Genomic DNA, 15900 nt, shown 5'->3' with positions numbered 1-15900 from the left:
TAGGCCAATAATTTTGTAGAATCAGTAGGCTTGAGGTTTTTTATGGGTGATTCAATGTTGCAAGGCTAAGAACATTAATCCATTTGGTGCAAGTTTGAGCAAGATGAGACAACGTTTAAGTTTAATAAATTTTTAATAAGCTTTAGTAATTATGATTAAATCTAGTTTTTTTAATGGTTACGTAATTAATTCCAATAGTTTTTTTAAAAAAAAAACAATATAAGCTTTAAGCTAGCTATAATTGATTTCTTTTGAATTTTAGTTGTCGCATTTCATATTGTATTTACAATTTCGAATTTCTTTTATTTTTTTAGTAAAATTCCTTTCCATTAGCTAGCTATAATTGAATTCTTTTGAATTTTAATTGTCGAATTTCGTATTTAATTTACAATTTCGAATTTTTTATTATTTTTATTTTTTTAGTAAAATTCCTTTCCATTAATATTTGTCTTAATCTAGCAATTAGTATGTTATGTTTTTATTATTTTTTTAGCTCGTAATTAATCAGGATTTTTTTAGAGACTAATTTAATTAGAAATGTAGTCACTTTAGGATATCCTTAAAATAAAGGGGGTGTACCTCTCCACAATAAATCGTATATTGCGGGGCCCTCAATAAAAGTACTCAATAACCGGATAGACTTTGGAGTTGGTCGTCTAGTGAATTTTCACGGCCTCTTCCCAAAATAACGATACGCTAGTCGCTTCAGGCGTGTCCTTAATAAATTACTTTCTTAAATACGGGTGTGCATTTATGTGACCCAAATCTAAATCTCAACGGAGTCGAAATGTGTCGATAACCACGGTGTCACGACCCAATTTACTAACCCGATCGTGATGGCGCCTCTCGTGAAGACAAGGCCAGCCAACTAACCCAAATCGTATCTTTAACAATTATTAAACATAAATGAATAAATAAATACAGGCTAACGACAATAATAACCAGTGTTTAAAGCCCAACATAACCCGATCGGGGTGTCACAAGTCACGACCATCTAAAGAAATCCTGAACACAACTACAGGGTCAATAATATACAAAATTAAATTCTGAAATTCTAAAGATAATGTCCGGTGCCGCGAACGCTGGCGGTAACCTTGCTCAGCTACAATAGTAATACCTTCAATGAGCTAATATCCCGCTACCGGGTGATCAATACCTGCAGTTGCACGCGAGGTGCAGGGAGTAAAGTGAGTACTCCGACCCAGTGAGTAATAAAAGTAACTACAGTCCGAAGATAAGAAAATCCAGTAAATACACAAAGTAAGCTAAAATCCAAATATACAGCAACATATGGAACTGAGCAGCTAAACAACAGTATAAATACAAATACATGAATGCAATGCAATGCATATGATGATACATTCCAGTACCCACTGCGGCGTGCAGCCCGAGCCATCCATATTTATTTATCGTCGACGGCGCTCAATGGGGGTGTGTACAGACTCCGGAGGGGTTCCTACAGCCCAAGCGCAATATCTTGGTCAGTCATTGTTACCTGACCGGTCAGCCCATTGTTACCTGACCAATTTACATAATACAGTGCCATTGTTACCACTGTTTCAAGTATATCATACAGTGTCATTGTTAAAACTGTTTCAAGTATATCATACAATGTCATTGGACTCCGGAGGGGCTCCTACAGCCCAAGCGCAATATCTTGGTCAGTCATTGTTACCTGACCAATTTACATAATACAGTGTCATTGTTACCACTGTTTCAAGTCACTTTTATAATCAGTCCAGAAAATAATATAATAAGCCCCTTGGGCATTTACAAAATAGAAGCTTCCAGCCCGAAATACATTTAAAATGTCATTTAAGTTTTCAACAATTAGAATTACGGCTAAGTTTGCAAAACAGTAATTAAAACCTTGGACTGAAATTAAATGATATTAATTTCCGAAGGATTCTACAAGTAGGCACAAGGCCCCCAAATGTGGCATTAAGCCCAAATATCATCAATACATGTGCGTATCAGTCGCCAACATAATATAAGTATCAATACAATGTGTGAATCAGTCTCCAATATACTAGAATTATCACTCGGGATGGACCAAGTAACAATCCCCAATCATATACGACCCCGCACCTGCAATGGGATGCGTGTCACGTCTCAATATAGCGTTACGATGTGAAAGTCCGGGGTTTCAAACCCTCAGAACAACAGTTGCATCAATTACTCACCTCGAACCGGCTACCTCTTTAGCTCGCGACGCCTTTGCCCCTCGAATTGGCCTCCACGTGCGTCGAATCTGCCCAAAATTGCAACGAATATGTCGAATTATGCTAAAGGGACAATACCCAATCAAAAGCAATCAAAAAATATCGAAATTCACGAAAATTGCAAAACCCGAGCTCCGGGCCCACTTCTCAAAATCCAGAAATTTTTACATCAAAATGTTCCTTATATCGCCACGAGTCTATGCATACCAAATTCACAAGAATCAGAATCTATTTGACCCCTCAAATCCCAAATTTAGAATTTCAATTTCAAGCCCTATTTTCTTACAATTTGGCTATATTTTCATGAATTGCAAGGATGATTGCACAATATAATCTTGTATTTAGTTCATAGGACTTACCTCCAATCACTTTCCGTCAAAACCCCTTCAATTCCCGTCCAAAAGCTCTCAAGGTTACTCAAATACAGCAGCTTTTTATGAAATTTGCAGCACAACCATTTTTCACTTAAATGGCTCTAACTCCATCATACGAACTCCGAATTAGACGATTCTTATTTCTATGAGTCACAAATAATAATACGAACACAACCCTTTAATCGAAACTCAATTCGGAGCTCGTTTGCCCAGTTCAATACCCATTTCGCTCATTAAACAATTAACTCACATTTCACGTCAAAAACCCAATCGCGACTTGATGAAATTAAACCAAAATTTCCAGATCAGTCCTATAATTCATGATTTAAATTCTGGAAGTCTTAAAATCAAATTTGGATCTCTAGAACTAAAAATGAACCTTTAGATCATTACATTTATGCTCAAAACGGCAAAAATCTTCCAAAAATGACCCGTTGGACATCCGAAACACACCCGAGGCCAGTGGGACCTCAACCAATCATTCCCACATAATTCATAACATCATTAAGACCTGCTCCAATCATCAAAACACCTCAAACAATATCAAATTATCCAGAACTCATCGAATTCAAGCCTAAGTTTCCAAAAATTTCCAAACATACACTTTCGATCAAAACCCCGACCAAACGATGTCCGAATAATCTGAAATTGTGTACACACATCACAAATGACATAACAAAGCTACAAAAACTCTCGGAATTCCATTCCGACTCCCGGATCAAAATCTCACCTATCAACCCGAATTTGCCAAAATACTAACTTTGCCAATTCAAGCTTAATTCTACCTTGGTCATCACAAAAATATTCCGGACACACTCCTAAGTCCCAAATCACCTAACGAAGCTATCCGAACCATAAAATTTGCATTTCGAGCCCTCTAACACATAAGTCAATATCCGGTTGACTTTTCCAACTTATGCTTCCTTAAGAGAGACTAAGAGTCTCAAACCTTACCAAAACTAGTCCGAATGACTTCAAATTTTGCACACAAGTCACATTCGATATTACGGATTTGCACCAACTTTCAAAATCACATTCTAACCCCGATATCAAAAATTTTCACTTCCGGTCGAATTTTCTCAAAAACCTTCAAATTCCTCTATTTAGCCAAATGACTTCAAAATGACCCCCGGACATCCGAATTCACTTCCGATTGCGCTCCCAACTCCAGAATCACCATACAGAGCTATTCCCAGACTCGGAATCCCAAACGGACATCTATAACTCTGAAATGCCTTCCAACCCAAGTTTATGAAATTCTTCTAAAATACTAACTTCTACAATATACGCCGAAATGCTCACGGGTTATCCAAAATCAAATCCGGACATACGCCCAAGTCCGAAATCATCATTCGAACATGCTGGAACTTTCAAATCCCAATTCCGAGGTCGTTTACTCAAAATTCCAATCTTAGCTATTTTCTTCAATTTAAGGTTGCCGCAATGAAAAGTTTCTTTCCAATTTGACTCCGAATTTCTTGAAATTCAATTCTGACCATACATACAAGTCAATATACCTAAAATGAAGCTGTTCATGACTTCCAACTGCTGAACGACGCACTAGAGCTTAAAACAACCGGTCGGGTCGTTACATTCTCCCCCCACTTAAATAGACGTTCGTCCTCGAATGTTCCAAGAACTGCTCTTAAGTTATCTGAAATCACTGTTTAACACCTTGTGCACCTGCTCGTGCTACCACAACTCATATGGACACATTAATTTGATCAAATCTGCAGATATCCTCTTTTATCCATACAATAAGCTCAGAACCCAATTCCAACACCTGAAATTATCTGCCAGACCTGTTCCCTGTATATAAACACTGTATCAACTACCACACGAGGTACCAGAACACGACTGCGTACCTTTGTTGAATTAGCACCATGCATCGCATAATTCACCATCTAACCACAATGACACTCCATGAACCTTAATAGCCAAAATTCCACGACTCTGATGCTCCCAATGCATATGATGATATACCTATACATTCTGTTATAATGCTGACGATACAACCACAATGGAGGATATGTGCAGAAATTTCTAACCAATTGCAGAGTTAATATAACATTAATTCTCTCCTTTTTGACTAAAATCATCACCTCATTACTACCCAAATACTGGTAACTGCCTTGTAATATACCTCACATAATCCCACTGCAATGGTCCCCGATACTAATAGTCTCGCATCACCTAGTACGAGCTGCTCAGACAACCAATCACCACAGGCAATGACCAACGGTCTCATATGATGCAAAAATGTGCCAATAGGCCATAATGCGAACAAGATACATAAGGAAATGATTCAGGAATGGACTGCTCAACTCACACAACTAATATGGACTTTTCCCCAGAGAATAGGAATTTATCAAGCTGTTTCATAGCACACATGGCACAATTACAATATTACATGAGTTGACAAACACGAAACAATATATGATATTCCAACACCCCTCCTTGAGGAGAGCTATACTAAAATGAACACATCTGACTCACATGAAGCCCATAATACTATTTAAAACTATTCACCCACTTCAGGTCGATTCTGCTCGCACTAAACTAGGCTGATAGCCTTTCCTGGACCCGTAATAAGTCATTTCTTCTCATAACATGAAAGAACTACCACCATAGCCGGGACAACACCCCACAATCTACAACCAAATGAACCGAACGACTTCATATAGATCTTAGATATTCTTCCAACATTTCAACTTTCTTAAGTCCCCAAATTTGACTAACTCCCAGATTTTTCAAATATTTCGGCAGAGTCTCCCTTGTAATTGGGCCTATGCACCTGTCAGAGTAACACCAAAACAACTCCTAACAGCTTGTCCACAACCCAACAAGTACCACAAGTATATCAATAACACTAATCTCCGCATTACAAGCTCGACATTATCACAATGATATTTTGACATGAAACGCATCATTTGTATGATCATAACCACATTTCTAGTCTTAATAGTTGTTCATAAATAATTCCATCATTATCAATAAATCTCATATTAACCACCACCTCATTTCAAATTTTCACAATACTGACAACAGAATGTGAGGCATGAAGACCTCATTATTACTTACTCAGATTAATGAGTCATATTTAACGTCACCTGGGAACTCATCTCATAAGCTAAAACTCAATAATTACAATACAATTTGGCAAATTATGCACAGAGATATTCGTACAAGAATTTTCAAATAAGTCTCATAGGCATGACTCCCTATAAGTAATATAGTACAAATTTTTAATTTTCACAAGGGAGAATTTTAAACACATAACTTTTCACCACAAGGACCTCGTCCTTATATAACATCCTCCGCAGCTTGTAGCCCGGATTAAATATTTCATATCATATAAAAATATGAGGATCTCATCCTCAACTCTGAATCACAAGTATTTTGCACATTGTGCCAACTAAAATTTTTCATTCCCTTTCTTCCTTCTTTCAAATAATTTCGGTTAAATAAAATCACAACACACAATGATCCCTCTTACCGGTAGGGCATATAATTTTCAACTGAAATCAATTATTTAGAAATTACATCAAACTCATCGAATTGATTAACAAAGGTCACTTTTAGCCTCACAACTATTTTTAGTGACCAACACATAATGATAGACATAGTTATCTCCATATAATCTCCCCAACAAAAGTATTCACATATGTAGATTTAAGAATTACGAAGCTCACTCATAAGTGGAGCACAATAGGAGAACTTTCCTTGATACTCAAAACCGAATCAAGTTAAGGAAATTTTGACTTTATAATAATTCGAGACCGTACTTATAACGATGTCGTCTGGTGTAGCAACCTCAGCCATACCATAGAAAATATATCACCGGACTGTGTCTCCACCTCTAAAGTCTCACCTCCACCTCTAACATCCTGACCTTTACCTGATTCATTAGGTGATCTCATTATCCGTCTGCATTTTCCGTCGGAACCACAACTGGTCTAGTAAATGCATTATCTTTCCACTACCTCTACTTGGTTCGAAGCCATAGATCAAGATACCCTCAATAGCTCATAACACTTTTACTCTATTGATGCCATAATACCATAGTGAGATTAAACTCAAATTATTTGTAAGCTTGTGAAAACTCGGATCATCTAGTACTGTAAATCTTCTGCAAATCTCGCATTCATCCCCGCAACAGTTAAGCCCACACTCTTAAGCGATCCTAAATTTTAAATTTTTAACACGTACCTTTCATTTGCACATAAGATCTTCTGTCATTCACATGAGGATCACACCACCTCAACAAACTTCGCGGGAGATAACCCACCTGCTTCACCTCAATATAATATTTTCGTATACCTTCCACCGCCATAAGCATTACGCAGTCATTTGATCTTCCTGAGTCTTTACTCATACCGCAACATGAAATTTACTTCACTCCCAACAAGGAGTCCTGAAAAGATTCTTCACACGCCCTTAACTCGGGCTATAACTTGAATCAAGATAGACTTCAAGCATATACTAATTCTTCCATCATTCAACATACCCCTTCTCATCGATTCCAATTCATATGGATATGCCTCGTAGTACTAATATACTCCTCACATAGCCACAACCGTCATTTCCACTAACGGGGACACTACCGAACATATAAGTTCAAAAACACTTGTTCACACAATCAGCACCTTGGCACTCCAGCCATATGCAAAGATCTGGCCTCAAGTCCTTCAGACTAGCCCAACATCAACTCATAGAGATCACGTCTCGCCCCTCAATCAGGGAATCACAAGCCATCAAGGCACATCTGATACTGAGCGCTCATGCGCGCATGCGAACGCGTGGAAGGAATTTCAAGAGTTACTTTTCAAGCTGAATCAAGAACGCACGATAAGAATTCAAGAATGTGAAGTTTTCCTAAAGGTTCTGCAGCCTCTCGAGGATAAATACAGACGTCTCCGTACCGATCCGCGAGACTCTACTAAACCAGCTCATGACTCGTGAGACCTATGTAACCTAGGCTCTGATACCATCTTGTCACGACTCAATTTTCTAACCCGATCGTGATGGCGCCTTTCGTGAAGACAAGGCCAGCCAACTAACCCAAATCGTATCTTTAACAATTATTAAACATAAATGAATAAATAAATACAGCCTAACGACAATAATAACCAGTGTTTAAAGCCCAACATAACCCGACCGGGGTGTCACAAGTCACGAGCATCTAAAGAAATCCTGAACACAGCTACAGGGCCAATAATATACAAAATTAAATTCTGAAATTCTAAAGACAATGTCTGGTGCCGCGAACGCTGGCGGTAACCTTGCTCAGTTACAATAGTAATACCTTTAATGAGCTAATATCCCGCTACCGGGTGATCAATACCTGCAGCTGCACGCGAGGTGCAGGGAGTAAAGTGAGTAGTCCGACCCAGTGAGTAATAAAATTAATTACAGTCTGAAGATAAGAAAATCCAGTAAATACACAAAGTAAGCTAAAATACAAATATACAGCAACATATGGAACTGAACAGCTAAACAACAGTATAAATACAAATACATGAATGCAATGCAATGCATATGATGGTACATTCCAGTACCCACTGCGGCGTGCAGCCCGAGCCATCCATATTTATTTATCGTCGACGGCGCTCACTGGGGGTGTGTACAGACTCCGGAGGGGCTCCTACAGCCCAAGCGCAATATCTTGGTCAGTCATTGTTACCTGACCGGTCAGCCCATTGTTACCTGACCAATTTACATAATACAATGCCATTGTTACCACCGTTTCAAGTATATCATACAATGTCATTGTTACCACTGTTTCAAGTATATCATACAGTGTCATTGGACTCCGGAGGGGCTCCTACAGCCCAAGCGCAATAACTTGGTCAGTCATTGTTACCTGACCAATTTACATAATACAGTGTCATTGTTACCACTGTTTCAAGTCACTTTATAATCAGTCCAGAAAATAATATAATAATCCCCTTGGGCATTTACAAAATAGAAGCTTCCAGCCTGAAATACATTTAAAATGTCATTTGAGTTTTCAACACTTAGAATTACGGCTAAGTTTGCAAAATAGTAATTAAAACCTTGGACTGAAATTAAATGATATTAATTCCCGAAGGATTCTACAAGTCGGCACAAGGCCCCCAAATGTGGCATTAAGCCCAAATATCATCAATACATGTGCGTATCAGTCGCCAACATAATATAAGTATCAATACAATGTGCGAATCAGTCTCCAATATACTATAATTATCACTCGGGATGGACCAAGTCACAATCCCCAATCATATACGACCCTGCACCTGCCATGGGATGCGTGTCACACCTCAATATAGCGTTACGATGTGAAAGTCCGGGGTTTCAAACCCTCAGAACAACAGTTGCATCAATTACTCACCTCGAACCGGCTACTTCTTTAGCTCGCGACGCCTTTGCCCCTCGAATTGGCCTCCACGTGCGTCGAATCTGCCTAAAATCGCAACGAATATGTTGCATTATGCTAAAGGGACAATACCCAATCGAAAGCAATCGAAAAATATCGAAATTCACGAAATTTGCAAAACCCGAGCACCGGACCCACTTCTCAAAATCCAGAAATTTTTACATCAAAATGTTCCTTATATCGCCACGAATCTATACATACCAAATTCACAAGAATCGGAATCCATTTGACCCCTCAAATCCCAAATTTAGAATTTCAATTTCAAGCCCTATTTTCTTACAATTTGGCTATATTTTCATGAATTGCAAGGATGATTGCACAATATAATCTTGTATTTAGTTCATAGGACTTACCTCTAATCACTTTCCGTCAAAACCCCTTCAATTCCCGTCCAAAAGCTCTCAAGGTTACTCAAAAATGGTGGAAAAATGGGTTGGGTTCGCGGATGAAATGTTAATATTTCGGAAGTACTGTTCACTGGTCACTATTCACCCACGCGGTTACTGTTCATGCGCGGTTAGTGTTCACTGCTGCAGAAAATACAGCAGCTTTTTATGAAATTTGCAGCACACCCATTTTTCACTTAAATAGCTCTAACTCCATCATACGAACTCGGAATTAGACGATTCTTATTCCTATGAGTTACAAATAATAATACGAACACAACCCTTCAATCGAAACTCAATTCGGAGCTCGTTTGCCGAGTTCAATACCCATTTCGCTCGTTAAACTAATAACTCACATTTCACGTCAAAAACCCAATCGCGACTTGATGAAATTAAACCAAAATTTTCAGATCAGTCCTATAATTCATGATTTAAATTTTGGAAGTCTCGAAATTAAATTTGGATCTCTATAACTAGAAATGAACCTTTATATCATTACATTTATGCTCAAAACGGCAAAAATCTTCCAAAAATGACCCGTTGGGCATCCGAAACACACCCGAGGCCAGTGGGACCTCAACCAATCATTCCCACATAATTCATAACATCATTAACACCTGCTACAATCATCAAAACACCTCAAACAATATCAAATTATCCAAAACTCATCGAATTCAAGCCTAAGTTTCCAAATATTTCCGAACATACACTTTCGATCAAAACCCCGACCAAACGATGTCCGAATAGTCTGAAATTTTGTACACACATCACAAATGACATAACAAAGCTACATAAACTCTCGGAATTCCATTCCGACTCCCGGATCAAAATCTCACCTATCAACCCGAATTCGCCAAAATACTAACTTTGCCAATTCAAGCTTAATTCTACCCCGGTCATCACAAAAATATTTTGGACCCACTCCTAAGTCCCAAATCACCTAACGAAGCTATCCGAACCATAAAATTTGCATTTCGAGCCCTCTAACACATAAGTCAATATCCGGTTGACTTTTCCAACTTATGCTTCCTTAAGAGAGACTAAGTGTCTCAAACCTTACCAAAACTAGTCCGAATGACTTTAAATTTTGCACACAAGTCACATTCGATATTACGGACTTGCACCAACTTTCAGAATCGCATTCCGACCCCGATATCAAAAATTTTCACTTCCGGTCGAATTTTCTCAAAAAACCTTCAAATTCCTATATTTAGCCAAATGACTTCAAAATGACCCCCGGACATCCGAATTCACTTCCGATTGTGCTCCCAACTCCAGAATCACTATACAGAGCTATTCCCAGACTCGGAATCCCAAACGGACATCTATAACTCTGAAATGCCTTCCAACCCAAGTTTATGAAATTCTTCTAAAATACTAACTTCCACAATATACGCCGAAATGCTCACGGGTTATCCAAAACCAAATCTGGACATACGCCCAAGTCCGAAATTATCATTCGAACATGCTGGAACTTTTAGATCCAAATTCCGAGGCCGTTTACTCAAAATTCCAATCTTAGTCATTTTCTTCAATTTAAGGTTGCCGCAATGAAAAGTTTCTTTCCAATTTGACTCCGAATTTCTTAAAATTCAATTCTGACCATACGTACAAGTCAATATACGTAAAATGAGGTTGTTCATGACTTCCAACTGCTGAACGACGCGCTAGAGCTTAAAACGACCGATCGGGTCGTTACACACGGGTACATTGACTGTGATGTGGTTCGCGATACATTTTCACAATGTTGCAATTCTCAGTAAAATAATAATAATAAAATTGATAAAAGCGGTTCAAAGTTAAAATCCGCATATAAGTTCTTAATTGTTAAAAATCAGATAAATAAGCCGAATATAACAGTTGAGCGACCGTGCTAGAACCACGGAACTCGGTAATGCCTAATACCTTCTCCCGGGTTAACAGAATTTCTTATCCGAATTTCTGGTTCGCGGATTGTAATACAGAGTCATTCTTTTCCTCGATTCGGGATTATAACCGGTGACTTGGGACACCAAAACTCTCCCAAGTGGCGACTCTGAATCTTAATAAATAAATCCCGTTTCGATTGTCCTTTAATTGGAAAAACTTCTTGTACCCTTGTGGGTGCCTGAAAAAGGAGGTGTGATAGCTCTGGCGACTCTGCTGGGCACTATAACCCAGAACCACTGGTTCAGGGTTAGAAATTTGAGCTTTTGATAAACTGTTATAATGTTTCTTTATTATCTGATATTTTCATGTGATATGTGCTTAATGTGCAAAATGTTGTCTTGTTACCGCTTTGATATTATTTGACTGTATATATAAACTATGTCGAACCCTTCTCTCTTCACCTCCGGGTATGTGCTTACTGGTTGAGATTCCCTATTCTGTTAGTGTCATACCCTGAAATAAAAAAGAGGCTCGGACAAGTTACTAAGCCGGATGGCTTTTTGGTTCCCGGAAAGTTGCCCCCTCCTCGACTCGAGTCGTCCGCTCGGGTAATCCAGGTCTAGAACAAAAAACCCAGGTTTGAAACCTAATATAACAAAACTTCATGCCGGATCCCTAGTAGGAAGCGATTATTTGCATCATGTAGCATTTGACTTAGGGGACTCAACACAGGGGTTGGGTCCGTCTAGGACTAGCAACCTGAAATGAAAAGACCATCCTGATGAATCCTATTTGTGCTGTGCATTTATTTGTTCCAAACCCGCATGTTGACCGGTTTTTAATCTCGGGAACGTGGGAATTGAAAAAAAAAGGGGAGAAAAAGAGAGAAATAACAATTAGCGAGTTAATTATTTATTTTAGAAAACCCAGTGTCCAAGACATAATGATAAAAGCAAAAAGGAAAAGGTTGATAATGATGTCTTCTTTTCAAAAAGAGGGAACATGGGGGACCCATGTTGATTATTTTTACTAAAGTAAAAGTGTAGGTAATAATAAAAAGTTAAAGGGTGCACATAGTAAAAGAATATTGGGTTAATAAAGTAAAAGAGGTAAAAGGGGTAGTAATAATAGTTTAAAAAGTAAAAGGAATTGGGTAAAAAGAAAAAGAAAGAGTCTTGCTTGTGGATATAAAAAGATGACTCATTTGACACTTAAGAGGAGAAGATTTTTGGGAGATAAAAACTGGAGAACTAAAGAGGAGATAACAACTGACTTTTAATCTTGAGGAAGAGGATTTCTTAATATCCGAATACTATTTCCTTGTAATCCTAAGTGTGATCTCTGCCTCCTGTTTGCTTCCGGGATTTTTAATTGGCTTCTTGAGTTAATTATTGCTTTATTAAGTGGTTGCTGGAATTTCTGCTTGGTTTTCAAGTCTACTGCTGGGTTTTCCGACTACTGGTTGTTTGTTGTTGTTGCGCTGTTTCAACTGCTGCTGATCCTATTCTTCCTTTCTTTGTATTCAAATACCAGATACACTACTCTGAATCATTTCGACATATATATTGAAGCTGAAATGAAATGGCCAGAAGATTTAAGTTTTTAATTATAGTATATTCGTATTTTTAGTTAAATATTCATTATGTGTTTCATGTTATGTAAATGGTAGAAGTATGTATAATGTGAAGCATTAAATTGCGGAACTAGTGGATGGGTGTCAGTATGAACACCATAAGTATTGGTTTAGGCTTTGTTGATTTTTAGTTTAAAATCGCATTCAAATCGTTAGTAATTATTCAAATGGGAAATCGATTTTATTTGGGGGAAGGTTAGTAAAATCTTGATGCGAATTTACAAATTTCGGAATAGAAGTAATTTGAGTTTTTTTTTCTTATCTTTTAATCTTGTCAGTAACGAAGATCCACAATTATTAGGCAAATATAATAGGCCAATAATTTTGTAGAATCAGTAGGCTTGAGGTTTTTTATGGGTGATTCAACGTTGCAAGTCTAAGAACATTAATCCATTTGGTGCAAGTTTGAGCAAGATGAGACAACGTTTTAAGTTTAATAAACTTTTAAAAAAATTTAGTAATTATAAAACCCAAAAATTATCTGGAAATAGTAATTAACTCTTAGTAATAATTAACACACAATTAAATAGTGACTAATGAAAAAAAATCACACAATTTGGACATTAAGTGCTAAAAATGCAACGTACATTATTGTTATGATTTTCTCATTTTGTAAAATAAACTTAATTAGATCTAATTGTAGAATTACATTTTAAATCCAAATATGACATATTTTTCATATTTATTTATTAATTTAACAAATAAACATGCACAGACAAAAATACAAACAATTATAAAAAATGCAACTAAAATTCTAAAATTGCACGCAAAGAAAAATTATTTTATTTTGACTTTTTGGGAGTAATTCTCATATGGGAATCAGGTCAATGTAGTTCGGGAAGTTTCGGTAGCTGGGACTACCATGGGACTGTAATTTTGCGGTTACTGCTGCTGCATGCTGTTACTACTACTTACCGATCTCCTTATTACATCGTGCTTAAAAGAAAAATCACGAAGCTAGGCTAGACTACGGATTACAAGATCCTATCTATCTTCCATTTGTTCTTGATGCCTTGCTTTCTTGTCGGCTTGCGTTTATTCCGGTGCTTCTTTCTTCCGAGAACTAACGGGGATGACACCGGCCTCTTGCGTTTCCTGAACACCAGTTTGCCTAATTTTGTTTTGTCCGCTTGAGGATGCGGCTTCCTGCATTATGCTGTGGACCTTTTGTTGTAACCTTCTGCCTTTCGGTGGGTTACGGACTTCAAGACCTGTAATGTAAAGACTGAAAAATATTCCCTCATTATACAGGTGGGCGCCTAATTGGTAAAGACATGAAATGTATTCCCTTGTTATATAGGTGGGCGCCTAATTGGTAAAGACATGAAATGTATTCCCTTGTTATACAGGTGGGCGCCTAATGCTAAGACATGAAATATATTTCCTTGTTATACAGGTGGGCGCCTAATTGCTAAGACATGAAATGTATTCCCTTGTTATATAGGTGGGCGCCTAATTGGTAAAGACATGAAATGTATTCCCTTGTTATACAGGTGGGCGCCTAATTGGTAAAGACATAAAATGTATTCCCTTGTTATACAGGTGGGCGCCTAATGCTAAGACATGAAATGTATTCCCTTGTTATATAGGTGGGAGCCTAATGCTAAGACATGAAATGTATTCCCTTGTTATACAGGTAGTAAGCTCTGAAAGACCTTTCTCAAAAACAAATTTCTAGAAAAATAAGTCTTTTAGACAAAGAAATGAAAAGATAGAAAACGAGAAAAATCTTTCTGAACAAATGCTGGGGAAAAAACAAGAAATGAACTTATCTGAGTGGTATAACTGATTTCAACGATCATGTCGTGCATTCCGGATTAATCAACCCAGTCTATTTGCGTCGATCAATCTTTCTGATGTCTTTACTTGCGGGGGATAAATAGGTGCCCCAATTCTTCGCAAAATGCGGATCCTTTCCGCCAATCTATCTTGTCGCCTCATAGTGCCCTTCGAAGGGTTTTCACTAATAAGACTCTCTCATTTCTCACAGCTCTCGTTGCCTTATGGTGCCTGTGAAGGTTTTCACCGATAAGACTCTCATTTTGCTTCTCTCAGTTTACGTCGCCTTATGGCGCTTGTGAAGGTTTTCACCGATAAGACTCTATCATTTTGCTTCTCTCAGCTGGGGATTGGAGTGTTGCCGGTAAGATTCTCTCTGCTTGGTATTCTTATGTCTATCAACTCTTTCAGCTCAGGATCCTCATTCAGTTGGGGACCAACGTGTTATTCTCGGCTTTCATTTGCTTGTCTTGGCACCTCTCGGATGCTGATCGGGAGGTCTTTTTTTTTTGGACATCAATATGGGTTTTGTGTGGGGCTTTAAAGAAAAGGATATAAAAATTCAAAATAACTTCGATGGGTAAAACATTACAACTCTTGGAATCAAACCCTTTTTTTCAAAATTTAAAACATAACTTCTGCCCCAGTTTTCTTGCTTGGGGAATTTTTTATTTTTGTTACATTACGACCGAGCCGCGAGGTGCCTATGTATCCTCTCTGAGGAATCAGGCCGAACGTAGTTCACTTGATTCCTTTGTTTTTCTTGCGACCTTCCCTTTTTGTTTTTTGTTATTATTTTCCTTCTTTTCTCTTTTTTTTTCATTTTTCGTTTTCATTAATGATTCCAAGAGAGGGGTATGAAAGAATAAGTAAGGCACAAAGGGGTGAGGCAAAGGTTAAAAGTATTTGGATAGAAGAAAGAATTACCTCCGTCATTTCATTATCCGATAAGCACCAAATACAAACAAACAAATAAACAACAAAAGAAATTACACGTAATATCTCTTGACTGCATCAGAATTGATAGCCATGTTGATGCATCTTCCTTCGACATTTGTCAGACATAATGCGCCGTTGGATAATACTCTGGTCACGACATACGGCCCTTGCCAATTCGGGGCGAACTTACCTTTTGCCTCGATCTGATGTGGGAGGATCCGTTTCAATACTTGCTGCCCTACTTCAAATTTCCTGGGATGCACCTTCTTATTGTATGCTCTTG

At 37.9% G+C, this 15900-nt stretch overlaps 1 long non-coding RNA gene across 1 annotated transcript; it reads right to left on the bottom strand.

The window, feature by feature from the left end:
* Positions 1 to 8091: 8091 nt before the first annotated feature.
* LOC142174710 (uncharacterized) lies at positions 8092 to 9515 on the bottom strand. Its single transcript, XR_012703741.1, has 3 exons — positions 9365 to 9515; positions 8967 to 9034; positions 8092 to 8302 (listed from the first exon to the last, which is right to left on the bottom strand). It is a non-coding gene; the product is annotated as an uncharacterized LOC142174710 (long non-coding RNA).
* Between the last annotated feature and the right edge of the window lie 6385 nt (positions 9516 to 15900).

The sequence above is a fragment of the Nicotiana tabacum genome, chromosome 3 (genome assembly GCF_000715075.1).
Source record: "Nicotiana tabacum cultivar K326 chromosome 3, ASM71507v2, whole genome shotgun sequence".
NCBI lineage: Eukaryota > Viridiplantae > Streptophyta > Magnoliopsida > Solanales > Solanaceae > Nicotiana > Nicotiana tabacum.
The sequence above is the reverse complement of the archived record's forward strand: the minus strand, read 5'-3'. Positions and strand labels throughout refer to the sequence as shown.